Here is a 14,090-nt window from a genome sequence, read left to right as displayed (position 1 = left end):
TTTAATTAATTGCCTTAATACGCTAATAGACTTTGTGTGTATAAGCAAATGCATATTTGGAATTAGTTCTACTCCCAAGATGTCTCAGGAAGTTTAAAGTGGTAAAGTTCTAAATGGATGATATTCCAATTTAAAGCCAGGACTCTTTTGGAGGCCAAAGGTTTGTCAGATCAACATGCTGATGTTGTGGTTCAAGGAGAAAAAAATCCTTTTTCAAGTCTGTTTTAATTATGGAGAGATGATTGCAGTCATCTCCCATTATAACGTCCTATTTTAGCTCCCCCCACCCCAAATCTTGGCTTGGAAAATAAAGTATGATCTGAAAATGGCCAGATTTACTGGAGGGAAAGGAGAATAGTTAGCTTCAGACTTTGTAGAAACAGTCAAATTGTCTATGAGTTATAGGACATTAAAAATATACTCTAAAATGAAATTTAGATTTCTCGGTCTCCCTCCAGCTCAAACAGTTTACTATTCTTTCAAACTTTCCATATATATCCACATGCCCATGGCTATATTTGAAGAGATTAGATTGAAATTAAGCAAATCTATTACTAATTTTTGGGCCCAATCCTGCTTCTACTGATATTGATGGGAGTTTTCTTCCTGCTGACATCAGTGAAAGCAGCATCAGGTACTATGTTTAAACAGGTTGTTCTCTATTGGCTGGCTATACCTCAGAAAGAATGAGGATGTTTCTATAGCAGTACCACTCTTTCCACTCCACTAGAATCCCTACCTTTTTGCTTCTCCTCTTCTTTTGGAGATCCCTCCCATATCCTTAGACTTCTTCTTTCTTCTTTTTGCACCAATCACCAAAATACCTTGCTTCCTCTCTCAGCAGGTCAGCATCTGAATATTGATGACATATATCCTCTTCCACTGCTCAACCTATCTTTCTGCATGTAGCCATTCTGGGTCCTACATCACTTCTCCTCTCCCGCAAGCTTTAGATCCCAATGTGTCCCACCTTTCTCTGATGGTTCCTGGCCAAAATAAGGCATGAAAATTAGATCACCATCAGGACAAGAGGTAGGCTGGGACTCATTCCTTAAAGTCCTAACCTGTACTATCTCACAACAGCCAGAAACCCTCCATCCACCACAGCACATTACTTCCCAGCAGTTTGGCAGTAACCACAGCTCTCAGGCTGTACTAGCTCCCAGGGAGCAGCCAGTGCTCTAAGGATTAAGGACCAAATTTTGTCCTTGGAAACATACCCTAGAGCTCCCACTAAATCAGAAGGGATCCTGGTGGATTCAGCCAAGGGCAGAATTAGATCCTAGGTATAATTTATTAATGTGATCAAGTTCCCCTCTTCATAAGAGCTCACCATTCTTATTAATGTCAACAACCGTGGAGCAGCACATACCATCTCAACATTTCATCTCAAGAATATAAAAATGCTGTGAACCCTGCCATATTTAGCCTGCAGGAACCAAATGAGCAAGAAAAAAAAACCAGTATTAAATGGCTCAGTCATACTTGACACATACTATAACTTCCATTTCAATTTCCCCTCCAATCATCTGGCTGTGTGTGTTGAAAACTAGATAATATAACATAATCAATAAAAAAATAAAATAGGGAATTCAATAAAGTAGAACTAAACTGACCTCCTTAAGTATGATGTACACTACCTCAAACTGCTATGGTAAGTTTCCAAGTTATGCCTTATAGTGTGTTGCATAATAATTGGAATAAAAAAAAATAAAAAAAAGATTCTTACCAAATTCAAGAACTGTATAAAACTGTAACTCAGCATTCCTCCCTCAACCTCCCACTGATTACCCAAGTCCATAAGAAAATGCTGAATAGCAATCAAGAGATATCAGTAGTTAGATTTCTTAAACTTCAGTGGCACACTAAGTTTATGCTGGAGAGTTGCTCTTGGGCTACAATTCACAAAGAGTTAAGTTAGCAGGCAGTATGACCTAGTGGATAGGGCACTAGATTGGCACCAGGAAACTTTGATCCTATTTTCAGCTCTGCTGCTGGCCTGCTTGGTGACTTTATGTAAGTTGCTTCATGCTTGTTCCTCAGTTTTCCCATCTGTAAAATGGAAATCATTAGACTTATCTGCTCTTTGGAGCTATGCAAGAGCCAAGTATTATTAATTATTAGTATTAGTCTTATACAGTATCACCTTTTCTACTGCAATGTTCATTAATTCTGTATCAAGCATGTCATTTGTACACAATTAGAATAATGTGTACATGCTGTGTATATTACAGGAAGCTGCCAGCAGTATTTTGAGCAAACAGTGGATTGGAGTTTGTCAGCCAGTCAATAATAAATCTATATCGTTTTTATTCTATCAGCACAGGTGGAAAAAGTTGCAATGCACTGCAAACAAACCATCTTCAAAAATACTGAATCAAACAGGTAGTTTAAGACTTACAATGGAACAGTGGAATTCCAATACAAAAGGTCCATTCTATGACTGGGTGCAGTGTAAATGCACACAAGCCCTGAGAGAAACAATCTGTTCAGACGACAGTCCAGATCAAACCAATGTAGAAGAAAAAAAATAAGTGAACAAAATAATGTAGAATATTGTAAATAACAAAACCTAGCTGTCAAAGCGCTACCTTATATTGAGTCCAAATTGTTCTCTTATTGCCTGCAATGTGATGAATGCTTATAACTTCCCATTAAAATCACTGGGATCTGAGGGGAGTGAGCACCTCCCTGGACTAGGGCCTTAATATGACAGTAAAAGTAATGGATATTCTTGCAACTGGTGAAAACTACCTATTGAATCCTTTGCTAAGTGTTAATATTGGCAGACTGGCAAACCAAGAGTTGCAAACTGGCATGAAAAGGTTTCATCTTAGTGATTGGCTTAGAAAGTGATGGTCTCTTGACATTAAGACATTTACATGATCAGTGTGAGCTACAAAATAAAACACAGTATATTATGTGAATGAAACCTTCAGTATTAATGCAAAAATTATTTTTTAAAATGATTCAACTGAAATTTATTTCTGGGTTAGAGGCACTGTATGAAGCCATTGTTTCATCTTTCATGAGCTGTAAGAGATGCACAGCTTCACATATTTCTACTCATTATACTTATCGGTGTATTATATTATTTATTAATGTTATGCTGGAGCTGAGGCCTCTCAGGGATGTGTCTTTGATCTATGGGAAGTCACAAAACTGTTTTAAGCTCTGGCATGATAGCAGCCTTCAATCCAGACAGCTGCAGCGGCACAGGAGCTAGCAAACAGAGCTGTAAACAGGGGAGTTTGAAAGGGGAGTTTGTATTGTGGTGCTTGCGCTTGTTTGGGGTTTGCTTTTGCTGGGGAGGGGTGGTCTTTTTGGTGTGGCTTGTGTTTCCCAGATTAACAGGACTTAGGTGGGAAGGTGACGACAGATACGGAGGCAGCTGTGGGAGTGACTCCTGTAGTGGAAGACACATTGAGGATGACTGGATGTGGAAGCTGTGGTATGTACATGATCCTGGAGGGGGGACCTGGTAAGAGTTTTTTCTGCATGAAATGCCATCTGATAGAGCTGATGGAGGAAAAGATGCAGGTGGAAAGTCTGGGAAGTTTAGGAAGGGGTTTGAGCAGATGATGGAGCAAAGACATGAGGTATCTGAAGGGAAAAGCTCAGACTTACAGATGGAAGCAGGGCTGGGGAATTTTGAGGGGAGACTGGGTGAGGAAAGTGGTCAGTGGAAGCACGTGACTAAAAGAACCAGGCAGAGGAAAAGACAGGCTAGTGAAGGAGAAATAGAGCTTAGGAACAGGTTTGCAGAGTTGGAAAATGAAGAAGGGGCTCAGCAGGTAGTCGCTGAAGGTGGAAGGGCAAGGAAGAAGAGAAGAGAGGCTAGTCCTATAGGAAAAGCGGAAGAGTCAAGGGATACTACACCAAATATGAGCCCCAGGAGGATACAGGATGGGTTGAAGAGGATTATAAGGGAAAATAGGAATGGAAAGAACTTGCAGCCAGAGGGAACAGGGGAGCAACTGGAGAATAGCACTGTCACCAGGAAAAGGCAGGTCTATGTGATAGGGGACTCTTTACTGAGAAGAATAGACAGGCCTGTAACTAGAGCTGATCCAGAGAATAGAAGGGTGTGCTGTCTTCCGGGTGCTAAGATACGGGATGTAGACCTGAGGTTGAAAAGGATCCTAAAGGCAGCGGGAAAGAATCCCCTAATTATCCTTCATGTGGGAACAAATGATACGGCTAGATTCTCGCTGGAAAGTATTAAGGGAGACTATGCTAGGCTGGGGAAGATGCTTAAGGAAATTGAGGCTCAGGTGATCTTTAGTGGGATCCTTCCTGTTCCTAGAGAAGGGCAACAAAGGTGTGACAAGATTATGACTGTCAACAGATGGCTTAGGCAGTGGTGCTATAAGGAGGGCTTTGGGATGTATGGCCACTGGGAGGCATTCACGGACAGAGGACAGTTCTCTCGGGATGGACTTCATCTGAGTAGGGAAGAAAAAAAAATTCTAGGATGGAGGCTGGCACAATTGATAAAGAGAGCTTTAAACTAGGAATTTGGTGGAGATGGTTGGGAGATGTCCAGGTAATCTCCACGCCAGATTTTAGCATTGAGAGGGAAGAAGACGAAGTAAGAAAGGATACAGCCGTGGGTAGGAGAACGTATATAAGGAGCGAGGGCAGTGTGGATACTAGTCTAATAGGTTATACTGGCTGTAGAATGACTGTGCCTAATAGGGTACAAAATGTGAGCGAGGCCAAATGGCAAAAATTAAGATGTTTGTACACCAATGCGAGGAGCCTAGGTAACAAAATGGAGGAACTAGAGCTATTGGTGCAGGAAGTGAAACCAGATATTATAGGGATAACAGAAATATGGTGGAATAGTAGTCATGACTGGACTACAGGTATTGAAGGGTATGTGCTGTTTAGGAAAGACAGAAACAAAAGTAAAGGTGGTGGAGTAGCATAGTATATCAATGATGAGGTAGAATGTAAAGAAATAAGAAGTGATGCAATGGATAAGACACAGTCCGTCTGGGCAAAAATTACATTGGGGAAAATAACTAGTAAAGCCTCTCCTACGATAGTACTTGGGGTGTGCTATAGACCTCTGGGATCTAATTTGGATATGGATTGAGCCCTTTTTAACATTTTTAATAAAGTAAATACTAATGGAAACTGCGTGATCATGGGAGACTTTAACTCCCCAGATATAGACTGGAGGACCAGTGCTAGTAATAATAATAGGGCTCAGATTTTCCTAGATGCGATAGCTGATGGATTCTTTCATCAAGTAGTTGCTGAACCGACTAGAGGGGATGCCATTTTAGATTTAATTTTGGTAAGTAGCGAGGACCTCATAGAAGAAATGGTTGTAGGGGACAATTTTGGCTCAAGTGATCATGAGCTAATTCAGTTCAAACTGAATGGAAGGATTAACAAAAATAAATCTGCAACTAGAGTTTTTGATTTCAAAAGGCTGACTTTCAAAAATTAAGGAAGTTATTTAGGGAAGTGGATTGGACTGAAGAACTTATGGATCTAAAGGTAGAGGAGGCCTGGGATTACTTTAAATCAAAGCTGCAGAAGCTATCAGAAGCCTGTATCCCAAGAAAGGGGAAAAATTCATAGGAAGGAGTTGTAGACCAAGCTGGATGAGCAAGCATCTTAGAGAGGTGATTAAGAAGAAGCAGAAAGCATACAGGGAGTGGAAGATGGGAGGGATCAGCAAGGAAAGCTACCTAATTGAGGTCAGAACATGTAGGGATAAAGTGAGACAGGCTAAAAGTCGAGTAGAGTTGGACCTTGCAAAGGGAATTAAAACCAATAGGAAAAGGTTCTATAGCCATATAAATAAGAAGAAAACTAAGAAAGAAGAAGTGGGGCCGCTAAACACTGAGGATGGAATGAAGGTTAAAGATAATCTAGGCATGGCCCAATATCTAAACAAATACTTTGCCTCAGTCTTTAATAAGGCTAAAGAGGATCTTAGGGATAATGGTAGCATGACAAATGGGAATGAGGATATGGCTGTAGATATTACCATATCTGAGGTAGAAGCGAAACTCAAACAGCTGAATGGGACTAAATCGGGGGGCCCAGATAATCTTCATCCAAGAATATTAAAGGAATTGGCACCTGAAATTGCAAGCCCATTAGCAAGAATTTTTAATGAATCTGTAAACTCAGGAGTAGTACCGAATGATTGGAGAATTGCTAATATAGTTCCTATTTTTAAGAAAGGAAAAAAGAGTGATCCGGGTAACTACAGGCCAGTTAGTTTGACATCTGTAGTATGCAAGGTCCTGGAAAAAATGTTGAAGGAGAAATTAGTTAAGGACATTGAAGTCAATGGTAAATGGGACAAAATACAACATGGTTTTACAAAAGGTAGATCATGCCAAACCAATCTAATCTCCTTTTTTGAAAAAGTAACAGATTTTTTAGATAAAGGAAATGCAGTGGATCTAATTTACCTAGATATCAGTAAGGCGTTTGATACTGTGCCACATGGGGACTTAGTTAAATTGGAGAAGATGGGGATCAATATGAACATCAAAAGGTGGATAAGGAATTGGTTAAAGGGGAGACTGCAACGGGTCCTACTGAAAGGAGAATTGTCAGGCTGGAGGGAGGTTACCAGTGGAGTTCCTCAGGGATCGGTTTTGGGACCAATCTTATTTAATCTTTTTATTACTGACCTTGGCACAAAAAGTGGGAGTGTGCTAATAAAGTTTGCAGATAATACAAAGCTGGGAGGTATTGCCAATTCAGAGAAGGATCGGGATATTATACAGGAGGATCTGGATGACCTTGTAAACTGGAGTAATACTAATAGGATGAAATTTAATAGTGAGAAGTGTAAGGTTATGCATTTAGGGATTAATAACAAGAATTTTAGTTATAAGTTGGGGACGCATCAATTAGAAGTAATGGAAGAGGAGAAGGACCTTGGAGTATTGGTTGATCATAGGATGACTATGAGCTGCCAATGTGATATGGCTGTGAAAAAAGCTAATGCGGTTTTGGGATGCATCAGGAGAGGCATTTCCAGTAGGGATAAGGAGGTTTTAGTACCATTATACAAGGCACTGGTGAGACCTCACCTAGAATACTGTGTGCAGTTCTGGTCTCCCATGTTTAAAAAGGATGAATTCAAACTGGAGCAGGTACAGAGAAGGGCTACTAGGATGATCCGAGGAATGGAAAACTTGTCTTATGAAAGGAGACTTAAGGAGCTTGGCTTGTTTAGCCTAACTAAAAGAAGGCTGAGAGGGGATATGATTGCTCTCCATAAATATATCAGAGGGATAAATACAGGAGAGGGAGAGGAATTATTTCAGCTCAGCATCAATGTGGACACAAGAACAAATGGGTATAAACTGGCCACCAGGAAGTTTAGACTTGAAATTAGACCAAGGTTTCTAACCATCAGAGGAGTGAAGTTTTGGAATAGCTTTCCAAGGGAAGCAGTGGGGGCAAAAGATCTATCTGGTTTTAAGATTCTACTCGATAAGTTTATGGAGGAGATGGTATGATGGGATAATGGGATTTTGGTAAGTAATTGATCTTTAAATATTCAGGGTAAATAGGACTAATCCCCTGAGATGGGATATTAGATGGATGGGATCTGAGTTACCCAGGAAAGAATTTTCTGTAGTATCTGGCTGGTGAATCTTGCCCATATGCTCAGGGTTTAGCTGATCGCCATATTTGGGGTCGGGAAGGAATTTTCCTAAAGGGCAGATTGGAGAGGCCCTGGATGTTTTTCGCTTTACTCTGTAGCATGGGGCACGGGTCACTTGAGGGAGGCTTCTCTGCTCCTTGAAGTCTTTAAACCACGATTTGAGGACTTCAATAGCTCAGACATAGGTGAGTTTTTTCGTAGGAGTGGGTGGGTGAGATTCTGTGGCCTGCGCTGTGCAGGAGGTCGGACTAGATGATCAGAATGGTCCCTTCTGACTTTAGTATCTATGAATTCAAGCTAAATGAGGGAACTGTTTATGAAATGCTAAAACAATAGAAGCCACTGCCCAAATCACAGATGAGCATGGCGAGGCCTTGGTAGGAGTTTTGAGGCATGTGGTCTGAGGGGTTTTCCCTGGGGTGTGAGTGCAAATGCAGGGGCTGGATATTGTTTGGTTGAACCGTGCACATGTCTGTTAAACAGAAGCAGAAAAGCTAGCAGAAAAAGGAGAAAATCAAGAGAAACGCTGATAATGTGGCCCTGAAAGAAAGCTGAGAGAGAGCTTTTGGGGTAGAGCGCTGGCTGGAAAGAGGCTTGGAATTATAAGCAAGTAAATAATCTCCTCGTTTGATTCCCACTGTTTGGGAAAACAGGACTTCACGAACATTTTTTGTGAGAATACCCGATTGCATCAGAGAAATACCTGATTCCATCATCAATTTTTCCTCCTAATATCAACAACCTGCAAGACTCCAAATACTACCTCAGCCTAAAAAGGAATAACTCTCTCTTATTATTGGTTATTGTATTACATAAATAATCAGAAATATGGAATAAGGAGGTAAGAATAAGGGGATTTCTCCAACTTCAGTGCATTCAGAGAGAGCACAAGTTTCAGGGTATAAAACTTGAATCTCAGGCAACTGTGACAAAATCTCATTATGCAACAGGAAAAAAAGATCCTGTACACAACAGAAGAATATCAAAAAGATAAATTTGAAGGCCACAGAGTCCAAAGAACACAGGAAAATGGAGACAGGGCAGAGACCAGACAGACCAAGAAGCCTCAGCATGAAGAAAGGACCAGCAATGAGCCCGGCAGTCAGAAAGAATGTCCTTCAACGAGAAGCCATCATCAAGCCTCAAGCTTCATTTGGTGAGATAAAGCCTTGCATCTGTGGAGCCAAGGATTATGTTAACTTTATTTTTGACCCTTACATTTTATTGTAATTTGAAGTTAAACAAACAGCTTCTGCTGTTAAACCTTGAACAACTGGACATCGTTCATCTGTGAAGAAAATATAAGATGGCGGAGCTAAATAAGTAGATTTTGTGGCATTGAAACTTGAATGTAAGATTCTTAATTTTTATTTATCCTTTATTAGTTGTATGGCAGTAGTGTTTAGAGGCCTTGACCAGGCACTGTACAAACTGATAGTAACATGCCTGTTTTAAATCCCTCTTTAAGTGAGTCAGTGGTGTGACAGACATTTCAATCACCTGCAATATCTTTGGGGACCTGTCATAAATATAAAGGGAAGGGTAACCATCTTTCTGTATACAGAACTATAAAATCCCTCCTGACCAGAGGCAAAACCCTTTCACCTGTAAATGGTTAAGAAGCTAAAGATAACCGCTCTGGCACCTGACCAAAATGACCAATGGGGAGACAAGTTACTTTCAAAGCTGGAGGAGTGTGGGGCGGGGGAACAAAGGATCTGTCTGTATGTGTGATGCTTTTGCCGGGAACAGAACAGGAAAGGAGTATTAGAACTTGTTCGTAAGTAATCTAGCTAGAAATGCGTTAGATTTCTTTTTGTTTAAATTACTGGTAAATAATCTGTGCTGAATGGAATGTATATCCCTGTTTTTGTGTCTTTTTGTAACTTAAGGTTTTGCCTAGAGGGATTCTCTATTTTGAATCTGATTACCCTGTAAGGTATTTACCATTCTGATTTTACAGAGGTGATTCTTTTTCTTTAATTAAAATTCTTCTTTTAAGATCCTGATTGCTTTTTCATTGTTCTTAAGATCCAAGGGTTTGGGTCTGTGTTCAATTGGTGAGGATTTTTATCAAGACTTCCCCAGGAAAGGGGGTTAGGGCTTGGGGGGATATTTTGGGGGGAATATGTCTTCAAGTGGGCTCTTTCCCTGTTCTTTGTTTAACACACTTGGTGATGGAAGCATAAGGTCCAAGGACAAAAGGTAAAAGTTTGTACCTTGGGGAAGTTTTAACCTAAGCTGATAAGAATAAGCTTAGGGGGTCTTTCATGCAGGTCCCCACATCTCTACCCTAGAATTCAGAGTGGGGAAGGAACCTTGACAGGACCATACTGTATTAAGTGTATTAATCGTGTATGTATTGCTGAGGGCCCACAACTGTAAGCGACGGCAAGGGTGAGGGTTCCTATAGCTCCTCCAGGAATCAAAAACAATGGGAGGTGATTAAGGTGACTCACTTAGGTTGTAAACATCTCCAGAGGGGTGCCACCAGAGAGGCTAACATATACTGGTTCAAACTGGGTTGTTTTTTTTTAAGAGACAAAGAAAGTGATTCTGGCATAAAAAGGGTAGATTTAAACTGACTCAGGACCTTCTTTCTGATCCAGCAAATGGACAGGGAGGCCCCAACCCTGGCAGAAGGGTTGGAAAGAGTTTGGCTTACTAAGGCCCCACAAAACCAATGGGTGATTCCTGATATGTTCTGTGTGTGTTTAAATTGGTTTAATATTTTTGAGTCTTCTGTAATATTTTTACCTTAAGAATAAATGTACTTGCTTAGAGAGAGCGGTGTGGTAACTTGCAACTTCTGGCAATATGCTGTCCATAGCCCTCAGAGAGAACACAGTGCAGCCTTTAAACCTCCAGTCAGAAAGGAGAGGTATCAGGGTCCCTGCCAGAGACAAGTGATGGCTTAAGACCTGATACCTGAGTGGGAACTCTTGGAGTAGACCACAGAGGGAGCACACAGGTGCAGTTACCCTGAAACAGAGACAGATGGACTAAGAGAAAGTTGAGAATATTGAGCAATTTGTTTTAGTAATTATTTAAAACATTCTTCCAATCCTTGTTGGGGCCTTTGGGTGCTTCCATAGTACAATGAATACAAATAAAAATAATATGGACTACGACCAGAGGCAGGATAGAAAATTAGCCTGACCAGCGTTTCCTGGTCAGGTATGGCAGTGTTTCCCAAACTTGGGAAGCCGCTTGTTCAGGGAAAGCCCCTGGTGGGCCGGGCCAGTTTGTTTACCTGCCGCGTCCGGGGGGTGGGACGTACTGGCCGCCACTTCCTGCAGCTCCCATTGGCCTGCAGCAGCGAACCGCGGCCAGTGGGAGCCTCATTGGCCGAACCTGCAGACACAGCAGGTAAACAAACCGTCCCAGCCCGCCAGGGGCTTTCACTGAACAAGTGGCATCCCGAATTTGGGAAACACTGAGGTATGGCAACTCTTATGCTTGTAAAGGGACACTACTCACATTCAATGTCAAACATCAGAGAAAGAAAAGGAGTCTCTAAGGTGCCACAAGTACTCCTTTTCTTTTTGCAAATACAGACTAACACGGCTGCTACTCTGAAACATCACAGAGTTTTCTCACTCCCATAAAAACTAAGTATGAAAACTGGTTTTGTTCTCCTGCTACCTGACAGTGCCAAGAGAACCTTCCATGCAAACAGGATTGTTCCTGTTGGAAAAAAGTTTGGAAGAGAGCACTGAAAATGACTAAAGTGGAAGTAAAATGACAGCCCTGATTAAATTTACTAAAGCAAATAAATATGGTACTTGTTCACTTTGCTAATACTGACAGGTTTCAGAGTAGCAGCTGTGTTAATCTGTATTCGGAAAAAGAAAAGGAGTACTTGTGGCACCTTAGAGACTAACAAATTTATTTGAGCATAAGCTTTCGTGAGCTACAGATCACTTCATCGGATTTCATGAAAGCTTATGCTCAAATAAATTTGTTAGTCTCTAAAATGCCACAAGTACTCCTTTTCTTTTTGCGAATACAGACTAACACGGCTGCTACTCTGAAACCTGTCATTATGCAAAGCACTGAATTTAGCTGTATAGAGTGGAAATCTGTCAACTTCATGAAATTGATGCATCCGATGAAGTTAGCTGTAGCTCACGAAAGCTTATGCTCAAATAAATTTGTTAGTCTCTAAGGTGCCACAAGTACTCCTTTTCTTTTTGCTAATACTACTGCCTAACCTTAATATTAAGGGAAATAGAACTGGGGCTTTACCTTCCTCCTGACAATAAAAAGGTGTGAGAATTGTTATGTTCCTCAAAAAACGTACCACAATATTGAGCCCATTTTGCCACCTAGTCCTGGGTGTGGGGGAGGGAGTCTGATGTAAGTGGCAGAGGGCATGGCAAATTAAACCATCCATGCCCCCTGCTCAATTGACAGAGTTCTTGCAAGCAAGTACCCAAGCACTGAATACCAAATAGGAAAGTGGGGCATAAAGGGGTCATTTTGCTGTGCAGGATATTTTACTGCAATATTTTACTGCAATTTAAATGACTGTGGTGGTTTCATATTAATTTAAGAGCTTTCATAGTAAATGAACATGAAGCACTAATTCAGGAAGGGGGGGGAGAATCCTACAATAGCTGCAACTGCAGTTTTATATTACTAATTAGCTACTCAATACTACATACATTAATGCAGCTGTTCTGGTGAACCATTAAACTATAAAGATATGAAGACAATGAAAGGAGAATGACCTTCTATATGTCAGAGTATATTGCTGAAGGCATCTGCAGCTAATGGGCCTGTGCTTGATCATTCAGAAAGAGTAAACAAGTTTATTAGCTTACTCAGCTGGAAAATGCTTAGTAGCTGCTGGTCATATGACACCGAGTTTAATCCATGGCTCCTTTAGCTCTGAAGTGAACACAATATTTTCAAGCTGTTATTCAAATGTCCTGAAATGTGAGTGGTGAGCGGGAACATTGGAAAGAAAAAAAGTCTCTCTATTTTCTGTCCTAAACTCTTACAGCATCTGATTTCAATTTGGGGCTCTTACAACTTTAAGTACCTATTTAAGTACTTGAGGCTATGTCTACTCTACAGCTGGGATCCATGCTCTGAGATTGATCCACTGGCGGTCGATTTAGCAGGTCTAGTGAAGACCCACCAAATCGATAGCAGATCGCTCTCCAGTTGACCCCGTAGTCTACTTCCGATGAGAAGAGTAAAGTAAGTCAAAGGGCGAGTTTCTCCCGTCGACCCTCCACGGTGTAGACCCTGCGGTAACTTGACCTAAAGTACATGGACTCCAGCTACGTTACTAATGCAGCTGAGTTGCGTAGCGCAGGTTGACTTACCGCGGTAGTGTAGACATAGCCTAAGGAATCAAACAAAGCAATTTTAAAGTAGCCTGAAGTCCATATCAGGGTTACTGCAACTATAAAATTAGAGTCCCGCATAGGTACCTCACATTGTCTTCATAATTTCATATTATCAGACCTAAATCAGCATGTATATTCAGAGTAAAACTATAACATTTATTTTTCAGAATACATTTCATTGGATTACATTGGATCTGATTCTGCCACTCATACTCACATTGAATAGTACCATACTCCACCAGCTATGCACTACACCTGGAATCATGGTCAGGCATTTGAGCCCTTGGACAAGCCTGTACAACCGAGACCCACAGGTGGAAGGGACCCTTTACACCCTTCCCCACATTAGATACAGAAGGAGTTTCCATCCACCTCAGTGACACCTTTCCCACCCTAACTCTGGCCCTATGGAAGCCTTTCCACATGGTCTGCTGAGGAAGGAATTGAAGATAAGGCTGACTGAAAGGAGTGCTGGGTGGGCAGGGAATGAAACAATTTACACATGTACTTGCTCCTCAGAAATTAGTAAAAAAGAGATAATACAACTTTGGGCTCTGTTATTTTTTCCAAGGAACCCTGCTACTCATCAGAGGCCTGGTTGCTTCTGCAACCAGGCAGAAGCTCTAGTAGCACAGATCCAACAGACTCTTGCTTCCAGAGAACCCGAGTGGAGGCGGTCAGGCTCTAGAGCTGATGTAAATGGCCTGGGGTTGCACCTGTCCCTTGAGGACTTTTCCATAGAGGCGACAAATTTTACCCCCACATTGGACAATATTGGAGAGTTTTCTGCAAAGGGTGTCCTCTGGAGAATTCTTTCTGTCGAGCCCCACTTTGACTAGTTTTTCCATGGGAGGGTATGATCTGGATCTTTTAATTAAGTACACCTAAGAAGGATTCAACAGTGATTTGGGAATCAGTCCTGCACCATTGAATTCAATAGAAGCTTTGCCATTGACTTCAATGGGATCAGGATCAAACTCTCTGTTTGGGTACAATAATTCTCTAATATTTCATTCCTTGAGCCACTTCTACTTCTATGCAGTCATATTTGTTGCTAAGTTTTTATATATATGTACAGG

The 14,090-nt window shown here is 41.2% G+C and overlaps 1 protein-coding gene across 4 annotated transcripts in view; it reads right to left on the bottom strand.

The window, feature by feature from the left end:
• The window catches only part of DLGAP2 (DLG associated protein 2), a 725,030-nt gene that overhangs the window by 245,385 nt on the left and 465,555 nt on the right, over positions 1-14,090 (bottom strand). The gene's annotated exons all lie outside the window — the stretch shown is intronic.

The sequence above is a fragment of the Dermochelys coriacea genome, chromosome 3 (genome assembly GCF_009764565.3).
Source record: "Dermochelys coriacea isolate rDerCor1 chromosome 3, rDerCor1.pri.v4, whole genome shotgun sequence".
Taxonomy (NCBI): domain Eukaryota; kingdom Metazoa; phylum Chordata; order Testudines; family Dermochelyidae; genus Dermochelys; species Dermochelys coriacea.
Note: the sequence above shows the minus strand (reverse complement) of the source record. Positions and strands in the feature narration are given on the sequence as shown.